The sequence below is a fragment of the Fukomys damarensis genome, unplaced genomic scaffold, assembly GCF_012274545.1.
Source record: "Fukomys damarensis isolate Sample0158 unplaced genomic scaffold, DMR_v1.0_HiC HiC_scaffold_36, whole genome shotgun sequence".
Lineage (NCBI taxonomy): Eukaryota > Metazoa > Chordata > Mammalia > Rodentia > Bathyergidae > Fukomys > Fukomys damarensis.
In genome coordinates, this window is record NW_022900948.1 from 23,587,023 (window position 1) to 23,607,006 (window position 19,984).

General features: G+C 35.3%; 1 non-coding gene across 1 annotated transcript; it reads left to right on the forward strand.

Moving 5' to 3' along the window:
* The first annotated feature begins 223 nt into the window (after positions 1-223).
* On the forward strand, positions 224-327 carry LOC117284396. Its single transcript, XR_004515469.1, has one exon. It is a non-coding gene; the product is annotated as a U6 spliceosomal RNA (small nuclear RNA).
* The last annotated feature ends 19,657 nt before the right edge of the window (positions 328-19,984 follow it).

The following is a 19,984-nucleotide window of genomic DNA, read 5'->3' on the forward strand; positions in this document are numbered from 1 at the left end:
TTTATTCATCTGTTTTAATGCTGGAATCAATCTGTTTTGATTACTATAGTTTTGTATCTTTTGAAATGAAGTAGTATATCACTTCTGTTTTGTTCTTGCTTAAGATTGCTTTAGGTATTCATTTGTGGTTCCGCATGAACATTAAGGTTGTTCTTGTAATTCTGTGAAAAATCTTCTGAAATTTTGAAAGGAATTGTATGGGAGCTATAGAATTCTTTAATTAGTACTCACTTCGGCAGCACATGCACTAAAATTGTAATGATACAGAGATTAGCATGGCCCCTGCAGAAGGATGACAAGCAAATTCATGAAGCTTTCCATATTTTTAGAATTTGATACACAGATAAGTGACGCTTATAGGACTCCAACTAGCCATGATCATAAAAAATCTACACTTAGACATGTAATAATCAAGATCCCAGAAACCCAACAGAAGAACAAAATACAAGCAGTTAGAGAAAAGAAACAAATCACATGCAAAGAAAAGCCCAACAGACTCACAGCAGACTTTTCACTCAAATCCTCAAGTCAAGGAGAACCTGTAGTGAAGTATTTCAAGCCCTAAAAGAAAACAACTTCCAACCTAGACTGATGTATCCTGCAAAACTATCTTTCAAAATTGATGGGAAATAAGATATTTCCATAGCAAAGAACACCTGAGAAACTTCATAAATACCAAACCAGCACTTCAGAGAATTCTAAATAATATCCTAGAAAAAGACAATGAAGATCACAACTTCATAAGGCCCAACAGAGCAAACCCATCAGGCAAGACAAGAAATTAAAGGGAGGGGGGGAAAATTAAAAAGAACGAACAACAGGAAAATAACATGATAATGATAAATCAATACATATCCATTATAAACATCAATGTTAATGGCCTCAATTCACCAATTAAAAGAAATAAGGCTGGCAGAATGGATTAAGAAGCAAAATCCAACAATATGCTGCATACAAGATATGTACCTAGTTCAAAAAGGAAGTTATAGACTGAATGTAAAAGGATGGAAAACAATTCTCCATGCAACAGGAACCTGGAAAAAGCAGGGGTAGCTATCTTATGAGCCGACAAAGTAATTTTAAACCAAAACTAATTATGAGAGACAAAGAAGGTCACTACATCCTTGTAAGGGGGCCAGTCCAAGGGGAAGAGATAACAATCATAAATATATATGCACCAAATACTAATGCCCCCAACTACATGAAACAAATATTAATGAATATGAAAAACCAAATTAGCACTAATACAATTGTAATGGGGGACCTCAATACCCCACTGTCACAAACAGAGAGATCATCTAGACAAGAAATTAAGTAATGAAATACTAGAACTGAACCAAGCTTTTGAACAAATGGACTTAATAGACATCTACAAAATGTCCCACCCCACAAAATCAGAATATACATTCTTTTCAGCTGCACAAACGTTATTCTCCAAAACAGACCACATACTAGCTCATACATGTGTTTAAGTAAATGCAAAGGATTAGAAATTATCCCACGTATATTATCAGACCATAGTGCAATTAAATTGGAGATCAATAGCAAAAGAAACCACAAGAACTTCAGAAATATATGGAAATTGAACAACACTCTTCTGAACAACCAATGGGTCACAGAGGAAATTAAGAAAGAAATTAGACAGCTTTTGCAAATCATTGATAATGCCAACACAACATACAGGAATCTATGGGACACAATGAAAGCAGTTCTATGAGGGAAATTTATAACAGTGAATGCCTACACTAGAAAAACAGAGAAAATGCAAATAAATAACCTAATGCTAAATCTTAAGGTTTTAGAAAAAAAATAGCAAGTCAAGCCCAAACCTCTTACAAGGAAGGAAAATATAAAGATCAGAGCAGAGGGGCTGGAATTTTGGCTCAGTAGTTCTGCCACCTGCCTTACAAGCTCAAGGGCCTGAGTTCAAAAAGCAACAACTATAACAACAAGAACAAAAATAAAATAAAGATCAGAGCAGAAATCATTGCAATGGAGACTAAGAGAACGATACAAAAAAAAAATCAACAAATCAGAGTTGATTTTTGGAAAGAAAAAATAAATCAAATCAATAAGTCCTTACTTAGTTAACCTTATCAAAAAAAAGGAAAGAAAATGCTTAACTCCATACAATTAGGAATGAAAAAGGTGAAGTCACAACAGATCCAGGAGAAATCCAGAGGATCATCAATACCTACTTCAAGAATCTGTACTGTAATAAAATGGAATATGCAGAAGAAATACAGATTTCTAGATACATATGAATTACCAAAGTTGAATGAGAAGATATAAAAATTCTAAACACCCCAATTACAATCAGTGAAATTGAAAATGTAATTAAAAATTTACCAACAAAGAAAAGCCCAGGTCCTGATGGCTTCACTGCTGAATTCTACAAAACATTTAGAGAAGAACTATTCCCACTACTTTTAAAACTCTTCATTGAAATTGAAAAGGAAGCAATACTTTCAAATTCATTCCTGAAAGCAAGTATTAGTTTGATTCCAAAATCAGGGAAAGACCAAACCGAGAAAGAGAACTACAGGCCAATATCCCTAATGATAATAGATGCAAAAATCCTCAATGAGATACTGGCAAACAGAAAACAGAAGATCAACAAGAAGATCATACAACCTGACCCAGTCAGATTTATCCAAGGGATGCAAAGATGGTTCAACATACATAAATCAATAAATGTAATACACTACATTACCAGAATCAAAGACAAAAACCATATGATCATCTCAGTAGATGCAGAAAAAGCATTTGACAAAATTCAGCACCCATTCATGATAAATGAATGATAAATGAATGCAGAAAATTCAAATAGATGGTCTTTATCTAAACTTGATAAAGGCTTTCTATGAAAATCCAACAGCCAATATCATACTAAATGGTCAAAAACTGAAAACCTTCACACTAAAATCAGGAACAAGACAAAGATATCCACTATCACCACTCCTCTTCAATATAGTTTTGGAAACATTAGCCACAGCAATTAAACAAGAGGAAGAAATAAAATGAATAAAGATAGGAAAGGAAGAAGTTAAATTGTCATTATTTGCTGATGACACGATACTATACTTAGAAGACAAAAAACTCCACCAAAAGATTTAAGTTGACAGATTCAGTAGAGTAGCTGGATACAATGTTAACATTTAAAAATCAATAGCTTTCTTATACACAAATAACAGACTCACTGAGAGAGAAATTAGGGAAACAATTTCTTTCACAATAACATCCAAAAATATGAAGTATCCAGGAACCAAACTAATGAAGGAAGCAAAAGACCTCCACATTGAGAACTACAACACTCTGAAAAAAGAGACCAAAGTGGAGAAAAGAAAATAGGAAGACATCCATTTTTCCTGGGTAAGAAGAACCAAAATAGTGAAAATGGCCATACTTCCAAAACTGCTATAGAGACTCATTGCAATCCTGATTAAAATCCCAACAGTATATTTCACTGAACATGAGATAACAATCCCCAAAATTCATTTGGAATCAGAAGAGACCTGGAATAGCAAAAGCCATTCTAGATAACAGGAAAATGGCAGGGGTACCACAATCCCCAACTTGAAACTATACTACAAAGCCACTGTGATAAAAAAAGCATAATACTAGCAAAGAAACAGACATAAGAATCAGTGGAGTAGATTAGAAGATGCTGAAACAACTCCAGACATGCTTAGGTACCTCATATTTGACAAAGGAGCTAACTATCCTCACTGGAGGAAAGATAGTCTCTTTAATAAATGGTGTTGGAAAAACAGGGTCTCAACCTGCCAAAGATTAAAAATAGACTCCTATCTTTCACTGTGCACTAAACTAAAATCCACGTGGATTAAAGATCTAAATATTAAAACAGAAATACTAAATTTGAAGATAAGTTAGGTAGAACTCTTGAAGACACTGGCATAGGAAAAGACTTTATGAACAAATCTTCAGTAGCACGGGACTAGCACCAAGAATCAACAACTGGGATCTCATTTCTTTAAAAAGCTTCTGCACTGCAAGAACACCAACAGAGATAAGAGACAACCTATCATGTGGGAAAGAATTTTTATTAGCTGTTCATCAGACAAAGGTCTGCTATCCAGAATATATAAAGAACTCAAAAAAAATTAGACACCCAAAATTAAAAAACCCAATTCAAAAATGGGCATCTGAAATGAACTGACATTTTTCAAACAAAGAAGTAAAAGCAGCAAATAAACATGTGAAAAAATGTTCAACTTCAGTGGTCATCCAAGAGGTGCAGATGAAAATAACCCTGAGATTCCACCTCAACCCAGAAAGAATGGCTGCTATCAAGAAATCAACCTAACAAATGTTGGTGGGGTTGTGGGGAGAAAGGAACCCTTCTCCATTGTTGGGAGGAGTGCAGACTGGTGTAACTACTGCAGAAATTAATTTGGAGATACCTCAAACAACTAGAATTAGAAGTCCCATTTGACCCAGCTATTCCCCTTCTGGGTATCTTCCCAAAAGAATTAAAAGAATTATACTACAGTGATATATGCTCACCCATGTTTATAGTGACACAGTTTGAAATAGCTAAAGCTTGGAAACAGCCTAATTGCCTATCAACTAGACTCTGGATAAAGAAGATGTGGTTTTCTTTGTATAATATGGAGAACTACTCAGCCATAAAGAATGAGAAACTAGAGATATTTATAGCTAAGTGGATGCACGTTGAGGACATACTCTTAAGTGAAATTAATAGGACATACATGTGTAAATCTGAATAGTTTCCCTGGTGTGATAAGCTAAAAGTGTAAATAAGAATCAAAATGTATAACTGATATTGTATAATAGGAAAAATGGTCTAACAGTGTAGGGGAAGTGGGAGGGGTAAGGAAAAGGTACTAAGGGAATAGAAAAACAATAAGAGAAATGGAGAAAATGGAAACAAAGTCTTTGTAAATAGGGAAAGGTGGAGGGAGTAAAGGGAGGTCAGGGGCATGGAGAAAAAATAGGAATCAAGATACTTCAGGTAAAAGTACAAGATACCAATGATGAATGTAAGGGTACTATATACCTAAAATGTACCAATAAAGAAAAAAAATTCTTCAGTCACTATAGGCGTGTTGACAATATTAATTCTTCTAATTCATGAATATAAAGTATCTTTATATGTTCCATTTCTTTCATCAGATTTTTACTTTTCAGTGTATAAATCTTTTACCAACTTGCTTAAATTTATTCCTTAGTATTTTCAGTGCTGTTGTAAATTGGATTATTGTCTTAATTTCCATTTGGGATACATTATATACTAATCTGTATTGTTAAATACAAATACAATTGATTTTTGTATATTGGCCTTATATTCAAAAACTGCCAAATTTTTATTGGGTCTGGATTTTTTGTTTTGTTGTGTTCCATTTGTAGAGTCTTTGGGGTTTTCTACATGTATGACCATACTATCTATAATCAGAGACAATTGTACTCATTTCATTCTGCTCTAGATGTGAATTTATTTTTATTTATTTAATTACTTAGTATTTTTGCCTAACTACCCTGGCTGTAACAACCAATACTATGCAGAATAAAAGTGGTTAAAATGAGCACTCTTGTCTTATTCTTGATTTTACAAATAAAACTTTCTATCGTTGAGAGTGATATTGGCTGTGGGTTTGTCATACACGGCTTTTATTCTGTTGAAGTACATTTTTTCTCTACTTAATTTATCAAGAGTTGTTATCATGGAACAGTTCTAAATTTTGCTGAATGTTTTTTTGAATCTATGGATATGACCTTATAGATTTTGTCATTCATACTCTCAATGTGCTGAGTCATATGTTATTGATTATACTGATTTGCTTATATTGGGCCATTATTGCACTCCCTCTTAATTTAGTGACCAATCTTTTTAATATGTTGTTGAATTCAATTTGCTAGTATTTTGTTGATGACTTTAATATCTGTTCTTATCAGGATACTTGCCTGCTTATTTGCTTGTCTTTTTAAAGTGCCCTTTTCTCTGATTCTAGATTAATGCTGGCCTTACAAAATAAGTATGAAAGTGTTCTTTCCTCTTCAAATTTTGGAAGAGTTTGAGAAGGATTGGCATTAATTATTCTTTAAATATTTGCTACAATTTATCTGTGAAGCTCTGGAATTTTTTTCCTTAGGAAAAATAATTTTTGGTAAGATGTATGTTTCTAGCAATTTGTCTGTTTCTTTAGGCTACCCAATTTGTTGCTGTATAATTGTTTAGAGCAGTCGCCCATGATGCAGTCTCTTATATTTCTGTGGTATCTCAGTTGTAATGTCTCCTCTTATATTTATTGTTTTACTCACTGGAGTAATTCTTTTATTATTTCCTAGGTTAGTGAAAGTTTTGCCAATTTTGTTTATTGTTTTAAAAAAACTGACTTATTTTTTATCATTTCTATTGTTTCTTTAGTCTCTATTTCTACTTTAATCTTTGTTATTCTTTTATTCTTTTTCTATTTTGGTTTGTTCTTTTTTGTGTTCCTTGAGGAATAAAGTTATGTAGTTTATTTGAGATAGTTCTTTCTCCTTAAGGTAGGAATTAACTTTATACTGTATATGGTAGAGTTGCTTTTGTGGTATTTTCTATTTCCTTTTTTGTTAGTCTCGAGATAATTTTTGATTTGTCTTTTAATTATTTCTTTTTGACCTACCTAAACATCTTGCCTGAGCACATTTTTGTTTAAAAGAGGTATATAAAGAGGTAGGCTGATAGGAAGAAATTCAAAGAGTCATTTCTGCAAATGTTTTGTTGTTTTGAGATGTTTCCAGGTTTTATCTTCATTTCTTGGTAAGGAAACTGAGACACCAGGGAACAAAGGCAAACAAGTTATGATCCAAATTAAGAGTGAAACTTCTTTGAACTTATTTCCTCACCCGTGAATACTCAATAAACAAGATTACCTTTTTCAAAAATCAGTGAACAGAAACACTGAGAAAACACATTGGGAGAAATCTTTATTCTTGAAAGTAGAAAAATTTTAATTGTTGATATCCTTTTACTTATTAAAGCAGTAAAAACCAAAAGGAATGACTCAATGCTTGCAAGAGGCTAGTAAAACCACAGTCTAAACAAACAGCAAATTAACAATATTTTTAAATACAATTGACAAATTAAGGGAAAATACTACATAAATGAAGGTATTTATTATAGCAATATCTAATAACAAAAAGACTTGAAACAAAATTAACCAGGAAGAAAGACTTTAAGTAAACTGTAGTACATATGAGACTATTATATTCTATGTTAGGACACAATTTTATCCTCAGGAACACAAGCAAAAAACTGTGTGATTTTATTCCTCTTCTTTTACATCTCTACACTTGATTCAGTAGGGACCATACACTCAGGTCTTGTTTCTCTAGTAATCTAAGCATAAATCCATGGCTGATATTTTTCATTCCTATTTTTCTATACCTTGGTTTTCTATTACAGCATAACAAATCAACACCCACTTAACCATTTAAAGCTACACACTTTTAGGCCAGGGATGTAGCTCAGTGGTTCCACTCTGCTTCCCAAGTGCAAGGTCCCAACTTCAATCCCCAGCACCCCCCGCAAATTAATAATAAAACTACACACTTTTATTATCTTCCAGTTATGCACATCAGAAATCCAGGTGGTCTATTCTTAGGACAACACAAAACCTGACATTTAGGTGAGAGCTAGCTTGAGTATAATCTGGAGATTTTTGTAAGAATCCAGTTCCTCGCATTTTTTTTTTTGTTTGTTTTGTTTTGTTTTTTGAGACAGGGTCTCAGTATGTATTTGAGACTGACCTGAAACTCACATGTTAGCCCAGGCTGGTCTCGAACTCACAGCCATCCTCCTGGCTCAGCCTCCTGAGTGCTGGGATTACAGGCATGTGCCACCATGCCCGGCTACACTTCCTCACTTTTGATTCTTAGAAGAATTCAATTCCTTGCAGGCACTGTTCTGGCTTCTTCCTGGGTATAGGCATGACTCACTCTAAATTCCTAGAGACTTTTTCCAGTTTTTTCCGTGTGGGTCCTTCCAAGTCAGCAAAAAACTTCCATTATATTTCATTTATCTCATGCCTTAAATCTGACTTATTTGCTACTAACTGGAGAAAAGTATGCTTTTATGCAACTGTTGTGATTAGGTTAATGCCACATGCACGATCCTTCACCACCATCTTAAGTTCAAATGAATAGTAACCATAGTATATGCAACTTCCCTTTTACTGTGTAAGTTCACATGATGATGGGAATGAAACCAAGGGGAAAGGGCATGCATCTCACACCACAAGAAGCTTCACCATAAGCTTCACTCTCTCATTTCTTTAGTGACATAATCAGTTGTTACCATAAGCAAAGTGTTTATTGAAAACTATCTGGGGGGCCAGGAATTTAGCTCAGTGGTTCTGGTGCCTGTCTCACAAGTGCAAGGGCTCAAGTTCCAGCCCCAGTACAAAAAAAAAAAAAGAAAAAGAAAAAAGAAAGACAAAGAGAAAGAGAAAGAAAAAAAAACCTATCTGGATTCTAAACACACCCTAGTTTCCTCCCAAACTTCCATCTCCGTTGCCTGCTTCTTTTCCTCTTGAGCACTTACCATTTAATATGAAACATATTTTACTTATTTATATTGTTTATTACCTGTCTTTTTCCATCATATGTAAGCTAAAGAAGATAAAGACTTTTCATTCTCTGCTATAGTTTCCACTTCTACAAAGGTGCCTGAACACACAGCACTGCATAAATATGCAAGTAAAGAGTAAAAAAACAAATGATGCAAAATTATATGTGGAGTGTGATACCAACTACTTAAAAATACAAATGTCTTTAAATGAAATTTAAATAGCAGTAAGATGGTAAGATTGCAATAACTTAAAAATCTATTCCCTGTACCAATTATGGCAAACTTTTCAGAGTGTCAGTGATGCACACAGCCCACTGTAGGTGTACGCCATAGGTTCACCACCACTCCTCTATACTTTTCACTCTTGCTGCATTGTCATAACAAAAGACCCAGTGGAAAGGACTGCTCTCTGGGATGTAGAAATTAGCCACATATCTTGAGGTAATGGTAAGAACCCTATGACTCATGATTAACTGAAAATTACACCAGAGAAAATGTGGTGGAGAAGAAAGAGCATGGAAAACAGAATCACAAAGACTTGGATTTCGGTCTCTGCAGTATTTACTAGCTCTGTGATGTTATGGTTTTTTTCTACATGTCCCCCCAAAGCCTCATGCATTCAGAGCTTGGGCTTTTTCAAAGGTGCCTGAATCTAGAATGTGTGATTGGATCATGGTGCAATGCTAGGATTAAGGGTGCTAGGATTGGGGTGGGTGGTCACTAAATCAGTCCACTGATTGGTTTGGCACTGCCCTATTCCTGGTAGCCTGGATACAATGTAAGGGACAGAAAAGGGCTTGTCTTGTTCTTTCTTTGCTTTGCTACCTTCTGCCCACCGTGAACTGTTTCTCCTCTTTGATGCCCCTCTGCCATGCTACCCTAAATTGGAGCCAGCTGATGATGGACTTCTACAAACTGTGAGCTAAATAAACCTTTCTCGCTTTAACTTTGGGTGTCAGGTATTTAGTCTCAACAATGAGAGAAAAGTAACTGAGACATGTCACTTGAAAAGTCACTTAATTTGTTTGAATCTATTTGCTTACTGAAGATCATTGGACTGTCATGAGAATAACATGAGACACTGTAACTATTACATGTCAAATAGTATATACTCTTATTTTCCTTCTCTTCATCAGCCCATTCATATTCTTGATTGCTAGGGAAAAGGTTGTTCATACGATGTCACCTTTTCATCTAACATGTATTCATTTACAGAAGCTCTTTCTTGGTAGGGAGGACAATTTTTTGATGAAAAGAATGTGGCAAAAATTTTAAAATTAAGGTTGAGCTACAATAATAGTAATTAGCCTAAGATGATGGAAATAAAGAAATTACAATTTGAATATAAAATAACTCTCTTGGAACGTCAAAAGATCTTTTTTGCACTCTCAAATTTTTATAACTTGAAATTATTTAAGTAACTATATTCCATATGATAGGAGTTTATAAAATCAAATGTTAGTCATTGTCATAACATAATGTCTTAAATAAAAAAAGAGGAAAATGCTTTTAGGTTCTGACCTTTAATGGACTCATTACTTGGCTTGAATCAGTCACCTTGCTGACCTTGAACTTCTGGTAAAATTCTGAGAATTCTTGCATGGAGGAACAAATAGCATCTGTGGAAAGATAAATCCCATATTAATAAAAACAATTGTTTCAAACACCTAGCATCTTCCAGTTACAGTGTGATGCTTTTTATATACGCTATCTTTTATTTTATTTTATTTTTTAATTTTTTTGGTACAGGGGATCAAACTCAGGACCTTGTGCTTGTGAGGCAGGTGGTGGAACCACTGAGCTAAATCCCTTATATATACTATCTTTAAAGCTCACAAGAAGTCAATTAGCAGACATCATTATCTTCATTTTATATCACCTAGAAACTGAAGTCTGAGACATTAAATAAGTTCTCAAGAGTAGCACAATCAAATGCTAGCATCTTTCTAGAGCTATAATATAGTGACATTGTTTAGAACCTAGATCATTCTTTTCAGTGCATTTATTCTATAGCCCAATTTTATGTCAAAAAGAATTTAGCATTCTATCACTTCATTTAAGTTTTCATTTAAAAAGTCAACAAAAAGTCCTTTGCTCATTCTTATGTCCCTAGTTTTGAGCATGTATTTGGTATACAGGGGTATTCAGTAAAGGACTTTTGAATGAATGGGTAAATGAATGGAAGTGTGAATGAATGAATAATATTGGGCCGAGACAGATCTCTGCGTCAAGTCACCATTGATCTGTAGTAGCACTGGTTCTTTTATTACAAGTCCATAAGGCTACATTAAGATATCCTCATTTCCTTCCTTCTATTTATAATTATTAAAGAGAGATACTATGACATTTTTAATGTGATTTGGTATACATATCCTACCTATAGTTTCTCTCAGATGTACCATAGTCTTAATATATAAAGATACACTGTATAATAGTGTTTTATGAACATATTATTTTCTTATCTTTTCTCTTCTTTTTCTTTTCTCTTCCTTCTTCCATCTTATAAAAACTAAATAAGCCCTTTTGCTTGTCCTTCACACTTACTGCAAAAATCATGCAGATCTAGTTATAATTTTCTTACCAGTTGGTCACTTGCATAGTTTCACCATTTGTACACGTCTTTTAAAATTGTGAACTCAGTAGAGAGCTCTGTGTGAAGTTACTCTGATTTCACTAAACTGCCTCCTCCTTTTTTCAACACTGTGAATGCTTATTGCAGTAAAATCGCCATTTTATTTGTGTGCACCTGATGTCTTCTGAGATTTTTACTTTAGATATTAAAGAAGCATTGAAAAGAAAGATTCAAAATTCATCTCATCTTTTATTAGGAATATTTAGAGAACATACAGCTCACAGTGAAGCAGGGGAATGGAGGATAGAGAACTCTGGGAAAGAAGTTTTCCTGGTAGTCTGATATAAAAGAATATTTGAAAAATGAGAATATTTTTGATCTGATGGAACAAATTAAAGATAGATAGAAGCTACTTATGTTCCAAGCAGACAAACAAACACAAGATACAGTTTTTCTTTGGTTCAGGATCTCCAGTGAATACCAAAATTCATGGATGCTCCTGTCCTTTATATAAAATGGCATAGTATTTATATGCAACTCATGCATATATTTTAAATCATCTCTACATTACTAATAATACCTAATATAATGTAAATGCTATGTAAATAGTTGTCATACTGAATTGTTTACAGAATAATGAATGGAAAAATAATTACAATATTGAATACAGATGAAATTTTCCTGCAATACTTTTGTTCCTTAGTTGGTTGAATTCCCAGATGTGGAACCTGCAGGTAGAGAAGGCCAATGGTAATTATTAGCTATAGGGAGATGAAATGCATTATATAAAATAGAACCAAAGCTATTGTACTTGGCTCTACTTTCAAATAATAATTTAAATCCTAACTATTGATTAGGCAAAGCTAGAGCACTGGCAAATTATATTTAAGGATGTATACAACAGCATCTCCTATCCTGAACACCTGTTGCAATGAGACTACCACACCCTTCATCCAGAGGTGAATTGCTGCTGCTCTGAGGTCTAGACTTATCTTGTCATCTCCTTTGATGTGATAGAAGTGATGCTGGAGCCTTCAGAGGTTCATCTTCAGAGAGAGATTTTGTAGCTTGTATTTTCGAACTTGTGTAATGCTTCTTCTTGGAATGCCTCCTGGAGGCTGCCTTGCTTGGGGAATGGCCAAGTTAAAATGTGAAGAACTAAGGAGCTCTGATCAACATCTCCAGATGAGGCCAGCTGCCTGAATGTGGTCTTATAAGTGAAGTTAGGCAAGATCAGCAAGAGGAACCAGCCAGAAAATCTGGAGAATCACAAAAAGTAATAAATCACTCTTTTTGAAGACACTCATTCTGGTGTAATTTGTTACTCTAATATAGATAACTGAAGCAGTACCTATATTGGGAGAATGGAAGGAAAGATGGAGTAATACAAGAAGCTAAATTATCCGTCAAAATGTGAGGAAATTCAATAAACAGTATCTTCAAAAGATAAAAAGAAAAGAAGCACAAGAGTATATATTATCAGAAACGTAGAGCTAAGATACCAGAAGAAACAACTGAAGTGTTTAAAGTTGTTGCCTGGGGCCAGACTGTAGGGTGGACCAAGGGAATGTAATTTTTCATTATGGACCCTTTAGTAGTATTTGATTTTTAACATGTGAACATGAATTGCTTTGATGCAAATAAAATTTATTTATTTTAAAATTGTCCCTGGGATGTGCAATTGTGTGAAGTTAGGGCAGGGTAGGCCTCAGGGCTTGGCAATGAACGAGGAGGCAACTCCAGTTTTGTGGATGGCTTTCTGCTGTCCACTCTGCACCTGAGGACTTCTCCCTTCTGTATCTCCCTGTACAATTTTACTTCTTGACAACCAGTTCAAAAGTAGGATGTTTTTAAATTTATAGGTCAAGATGTTTAGAAGAGTAAAACAGCTCAGGAGACAGCAATGGATTTTTCTTTTGTCTTCAGCTGATTTCTACCAGGGAACCATGTCTTTAAAAGAAAAGATGAGGGAAAAAAATCAGCAGCTCTTCAACTATTAATACCTAAAAAAAAAGAATAATGTCTTTAAATGAAGCCCTAAATACTTTGAAATAGTCACAATTCCGTGTGATCTGATTGCAGGAAAAAGTACTTGTAATTCTTGTATGCTATTTGTAGTCCCTTCTTGCTTCTCACTATGCATTTAATTTTACACAAATGAGGTAGTGTTAGTAATACATAGGTAGGAGTAGCTTTGGAAATTTTGCTTATTCTTATTTTTGCCATTTTCCCTTCAGAGTTCTTAATGCCATTTTTCTGGCCTGTTAGCAGACATTGCTTCAAGCCATTCATTATTTCTTAAAGGAACGTACTTTGTGGCTTCAGCTACATACTTCTCACAACTGGTAAACTTGGTTTAGACTTTTAAAAAATCAATCAAAGCAGCTGTTTGGTAAAAGTGTATTGAGTGATTTTCTCATTTTTCAGCAAGCTATTGTGGAATTATATCACTTCAACTCAAGTATTTCTCATTCTACCAAATGTCTCTGTCTTTAACTGGCTTTGCTTTCTAACTTCTTCTTGCCCCAGCCCTCATCTCAGCCTACCTTCAAAGAAGAACCCCAGGATTACACTTTCTGGTTGGGTGATTTCAGTAATGAAGGTGGAGCTTTTCATGGGAAATGGATCAAAGAATATTTGTATGGTCAATTTGTAGGCAACAATGTCAAGAGGTGAGGTCCCTGCTTCTGTCCTCTTCATCCTTGTCAGTAGTAGTTCCTGAGTTCGTGTTCAGCCAGCCCCTTAGCAGATCAGGACACAGAAATGAATCTTATCCTTAAAGGCCACTCTAGTCTGCCAAACAACAAAATGTACAGAAAATTTTAAAAAGTATGACAATTGCTTACTGTCTTCTATGGATCTAACATTTCACTATTTATTGCTAATTCTGCCACCAATTAGAAATATGACATATGATTATTCCCATTTTACAGACAAATTTATATAACTGGCCCAAGACCACATAGCTAGACCAATGTGGTGAAAGGATTTTCATCTGTATCTTTGATCATAATATTCAGTCCATTCTGTCACATTGCATGGATGTTATTTGTTCTCTGGGACCTACAAACCATTCCCATACTATACTGTTGATGTCAGTAGATAGTTCTCTTTTTTGTTGAGTCTCACTTGGAGCTTCTCACTGCTTCTCTTTTCTTAATGGATTAAGCCCCAAATCTGAATGGTTCACTTGATTCTGTTAACTGAATGCCCATGTGCTTTGGCAGAGGTCAATCTGTGGAATGGTCAGTCTTCTTAGGTCTTGCTGAATTCCCCTCTCTGCTGCTTACTGCCTACACTTTTTACCCTTAAGCACAAACCTTTAAGGTTAAAAATGAATGGTTATCATGTTCATCATTTATTCATGTTGCTGTGTCCTAAGCACTGTGTTATACTTAGTGCAAAACAAAAAGTCAATCAAGTTCCTGATGTCAAGGAGCTACTTCTATGAGAGGTAGTTGAGATGCATAGATTTATACCAATAGTAGTAGTACTTTTAATTGTAGCCACTCATAAAACTTACCAGAGTCCAGGTACTTCAGAAAGATTACTTTGTTCTCAGAGCAACCTGGTATGATAGTTCTATTCACTCATCTCTACTTTTCTTTTTTTGTTACAAGGGATCGAACTTGGGCCCTTGGGCTTGCGAGGCAGGTGGCTGATCCACTGAGCCAAATCCCCGGCTCCTATCTCCACTTTTCAAATACAGAAACAGCAGCACAGAAGTCAGATCATGAATCCAAGCTCGTTTAATCAGATCCCAGCTCTTAAACCCTACCAGACTAATAAAGATGCTGTAAAAAATGCAGAAGAAGCATAAAGCACAGGGCCTTACAGGAGAGAGAAGCGTCAATCAGCTGCATAAAACTGCGAAGGCTTCCTGCAGTAGGTAACACCTGAGCCAGATCCTGGAAGATAGGTAACATGGGCTATCAGGAATGAATATGCAGGAAGATCATTTCAGAAGGAAAGAATAGCAAGTAGCTGGTTGTTCGTGGCCTATTGTTACTGAGGCCACAGGCTACCTCCTGTCTGTTGATATTATTCATCAGGGTAACATTTCATCAGGGTAACATTTCATCAGTGTAAACATTAAGTGCCTGGAAGTGAGGAAGACTGGGTGGCTCTTTGTCCAGAGCTCAAACAGGTTTTGGGAAAAATCCCTCTATCTCCTTTTAACAGGACTCTGGACCTCTCTCCTGGTTTATCACTGCCTCTGGAATGGTAGATGCCTCCCATAAAAAAAGTCTGTATGAAAAGACCTTGAGTAAGGACAATGACCAAGGCAGGAGAGCAGTTATCAGCCATATCAAATGAGTGGATTCACTGCCCAGCCTAGGGAAATGATTTCAGAGTTGCTCCACCTCAACAATTGCTTCTAATCAGGGACAGATGGCAGTGGGTTATTTAACCCCTGTGCACTTCCGGAATGTGATATATCTCTGCTCAACTCACTTGACAACTAAACAGAAGGACATGGACCCAAGATGATTGGAGAGAAATGTGAAAAGGTAATCCTTACCAACTGTACCCTTCACTATGCCTGTCTACTCTGGAAGTTTATGCCCTGTTTTACCTGCTGAAGACATAGCTCTGAGAAAAGTCTGGCAAAAACCTAACGTCCATTGTACATGTCAATGTCAATAAGCACAGCAAATGCTGTTGTGGAGATTCCTAGCTTGTTTAAACCTCTAACTTCAAGTCCTTTGAAAACACAACCTCATTGATCAGTTAGCATATTTTTGTTTGTTTGTTTGTTTGAGGCAGAGTCTTGCTATATAACCCAGGCTGAACTTGAACTTGTGAACTTCCTGCTTCAGCCTCCTGCTTGCTGGGTTTAGAGGTGTGCAGCACCATACAATGCTCATTTAACATCTTGTTTGGAAATTTTATTCACATCATCTGATTTCTCTCCTCCAGATGTGTGATGTGAGTGGTCTCTAATTAGACCATTTTTTTTGTTATGTATTTTTCCCCTAAACTATTACTATTTGCCTGTTCCTGAAATTAGAAATGTACCTATTTTCTTTCTTTCCTAAGTCTGAACTTCAGCTCTACTGTTTATGTTCATGGTGTTCCAAAATAATTAGTTCTTTCCTTGGCAGATTAGCTTTTATGTGAACTTTCCCAAGATGCTTTCAGAATCCTGAAAAAAAAGACTCAAAAACCACTCAGATTTATTCAGCTTCAGAAAAAAATTTTGACACTATTTCTTTGTGTGTTCAGGTATGTGTGTGTTTCTGTGAATACATGTGTATGTCAGGGTGCATGTGTGTGTGTATGTGTGTATTTTTGTGTGTGTGTGTGTGTGGTTTTCACTCTCTCTATCCCATTTCTGTTGTGCCTCCCCGTGGTTAACACACAACTTGACACATTACTAGCCTTGCTTTGGATTTTTGGAAGCACAGCCGAGGCACAAGTACAGATGTGGGATCCTAAGGTGAACATTTCCCTTGCTTCTGTGGATCAATGATGAATGGAGTAAATTATTCTGTTAAAATTCCAATGTAAAAGCAAGATAAAACAAATATCTCATAATGGATTATTTCTCTCAAAGGACGACATGTACAAAGAGTCAAATTCAGGAGTACAGAAATGTGTATGAAATCAGTGTTAATCATGCTGTACGATTCTATGATGTGTGAGGTCAGGTATGCCCCTTTCACCTTGTGAAGAATTTTGTATGTTATAAGGCTTTATAAGATGTTTTAAAATCTTGAAAAGAAAGTTGCTATATATATCTTGTTCCTAAATGATCCTAAGCCATTTCCCCCTGCTGTACCAACTCCAGAGGAAGACCATTTTTGGGCTTCTGGTAATATTTTGATGTGTGGGTTGAGTGTTTTGCAGTTTTGAATTCCTTTCCCAGTGAAGACAGGTTTTATGGCTTTTGCAGATTCACTTAATCTTTTGCAACACATGAGTGATCACTTCATTCTAAAGCCCACATGGTTGATTTGGTAATTTCTATAGATCTGTCTCTCACTGGTTTGCTTTTGTCTGCTCATTCCTTTTCTGTTACTTAATTATTTCATGTGGTTTTACTTTACCTATTTACCATCCTCAATTCAAGCCATCCCTTATTCTTCTCAACTTCAGAGCTTGACAGCCCTGCCTCCCATGGCCTGGGATTTCATCACTGCAGAATTCCATCGCTCCTGCTCTTGGTAATTGAAGTAGAGATTAGAAATTATGTGATATTCCACATTGCATGGAGCATTTGTTGGGTTGGCTTTATGATGGATTTAGACTCCAAAGACCTCATTTCATGCAAAATGTGATACTCTGAAAACCAGAGGATAGATCTGCCAGTCAATGGATGAATGAAAACTTGTTGATATTAATTCTTGACATTTATTAGATTGGTTAAAAAAGTATTTTTTAAAGAATTCTATAAAGGCAAACTTTTTGGGGTGTTTTAATTTTTAAATTACAAGAGCATTTTATTTTGATACTAGCAATAGGGAGAGGTATGAAAACATTTCAGTGTGGTTTTATCATAAAGGCCATGTACTTTTAATAATATTTAGAATTTCATATTTTACATTAACTTTGTTGTCTACCTTTTTGTTAAAATAAATTGCAGTCTTTAAACTTATAATTTTAATTCAAATTTATTATAACACATTGAGCTACTTTATATCAGTTTGCAAAGTGAGAAAACATAAATCATTAAGAAAAAATATTTCTAGACATCTGTAGAAATCTTAATATGCTAAAATTATTTCATTCATTTCATTTTGGAAATTTAACCAAAATATCAAAATTAAGGAGATAGAAACAACAGCATGAAAAATTGCAAGAGTCCCCAGTTTCCATGTTTTCAGTCTTTCACCTCACCTTCTATTTATTACTATAATGTTCTTAAAACATAGTCTAAGTTGAGTGGCTCCCTTGAACAAAAACCTTCAATGACTTTATATACTTTCACAAATTCAGTCAAAATTTCAAGAATCAACAGTGCAAAATCTCTACAATGTGATTTCACCTTCTCTTAGTCTCATATTTTTTTGCTTTCTTTTTCTCTCATTTCTTTTCCTTCTTTTTCTCACTTTGTTCCTTTCCTTTAAAAATATTAGACACCCACAAAATAATGAGGAACCAATGGTAATGTCATCCCTCAAATACCTCCACTGTACCAGAGGCCCCCACAGCACATTCTACACACTCAGGTCTCCTTGTCTGACCTTCATGGGCTTCCATCACTCACCTCATCTACCACCTTCACTTCAAATCCCACCCCCGCTACCATCCTTCCTCATCTGTGTTCTTTTCATCCCAAATCACTTTCTTCCTAAATATTGTAAAACCTAGCATGCCTACTTTCTTTGTGTCTCCTACATACTCATTCTCATGAAGATACTACATACTCATGAAGACGTGCGAAAGGAAAATGAGATGTGTGATCTAATGTGAAATGTAGTCACTGAAAATCTAGATATTTGGGTTCAAAATCTGTCTTTTCCACCTAATTAATGAATGACATTGGGCATGGTATTTGTTCATTTCAAGACTCATAGTTTTCTCCTCTAAAAGACAGAAACTGAGTTTCCTGACTTGTAAGGACCATTGCAGTTGAAGAGGCCAATGTATATTTTTCATGTATATTTTTCAATGGTCCATCCACTGGGTAGTAAACATGTTCCTCACAACCCCACCGAATGCCTGGCCTAAAAGTAGATCTTTTAGCCCTATTGGTGTGTGTTATTACTCTCATAATTTATCTACAAAAAAACTCAATAGACTTAATTTTTATCCATTAGGGAAAATTCATTATCTAGCTTATTTAATAATGAAATATACTGCTTTTTATTTAATTATTAGAGTTTATTTTTATTATCCTACATTTCCCAGAAGACTTCTGTTTCCTTTGTTTTTCCTAAAATTTGAAATGATAGGACTAAGCCAATTATTAAAATTCTGTCCACTTGAACAATGCTATAAACTTTATTACATCAATTTTGTTCAAATCCACGTCACATGAGTCTACATTTAATGTCATCCTTCCTTCTGAATTTGAAAAGTTTTCTCTGTCTAGAACTGTGGTTTGAAGAACAAAAAATAAAAACCCAGAATAGCAACTTTATCAAAAAATTCATGGCAGCAGTATTAGAAAACTAGATTAGGGCATAGATTTATAAATCCTTCTAGCTCCTTAGAATTTTTGTACTTTTTAAAGAAAGTTGTCTATTTTCTATGTCTACCTTCTCTTTCTTAAACATAATCTCCAGGAAACTCTTCATTTATGTTTGCTACATAATTGCTTTTCAGAGTAGTTCTTGAATCTGCTTCACCAACTAATAAGTACTTTATTTTTGGGGGTTCCAGATGAATGAGATCGGACCAGAAGGCCAGTTCATCTACCCCATCCCGCACACTTGTTGGCTGGGTGAAAGTGGGCCAGTGGCAACTTCCCTATGACTAACTTTCCATTTCTTTAAATTCAATTGCCTTTCCTACCAGTTGTGTTGAAGATTAAATACGATGATGTGAACAAATATTCTGAAAACCCCAAAGCCCTAAAGGAGGTTGTGGAGGTGGAGTAAGTGTTGCTGAAAACTGTCTCCAGTGCACAACTGAAAACTGTCCCATGTCCAGGTCATGTAAAGTATCTGCTATTGCTAGGGCAGAAGATAGCTGAGGGACAGATTTACTTCTTAAAATTATTTTATTATTATTATTATTTTTTGTTTCTTGAGACAGGGTCTCACTATGTAGTTGAGATTGACCTGAACTCACTATGTAGCCCAGGCTGGTCTCAAACTCACAGCAATCCTCCTGCCTCAGCCTCCTGAGTGCTGGGATTACAGGTGTGC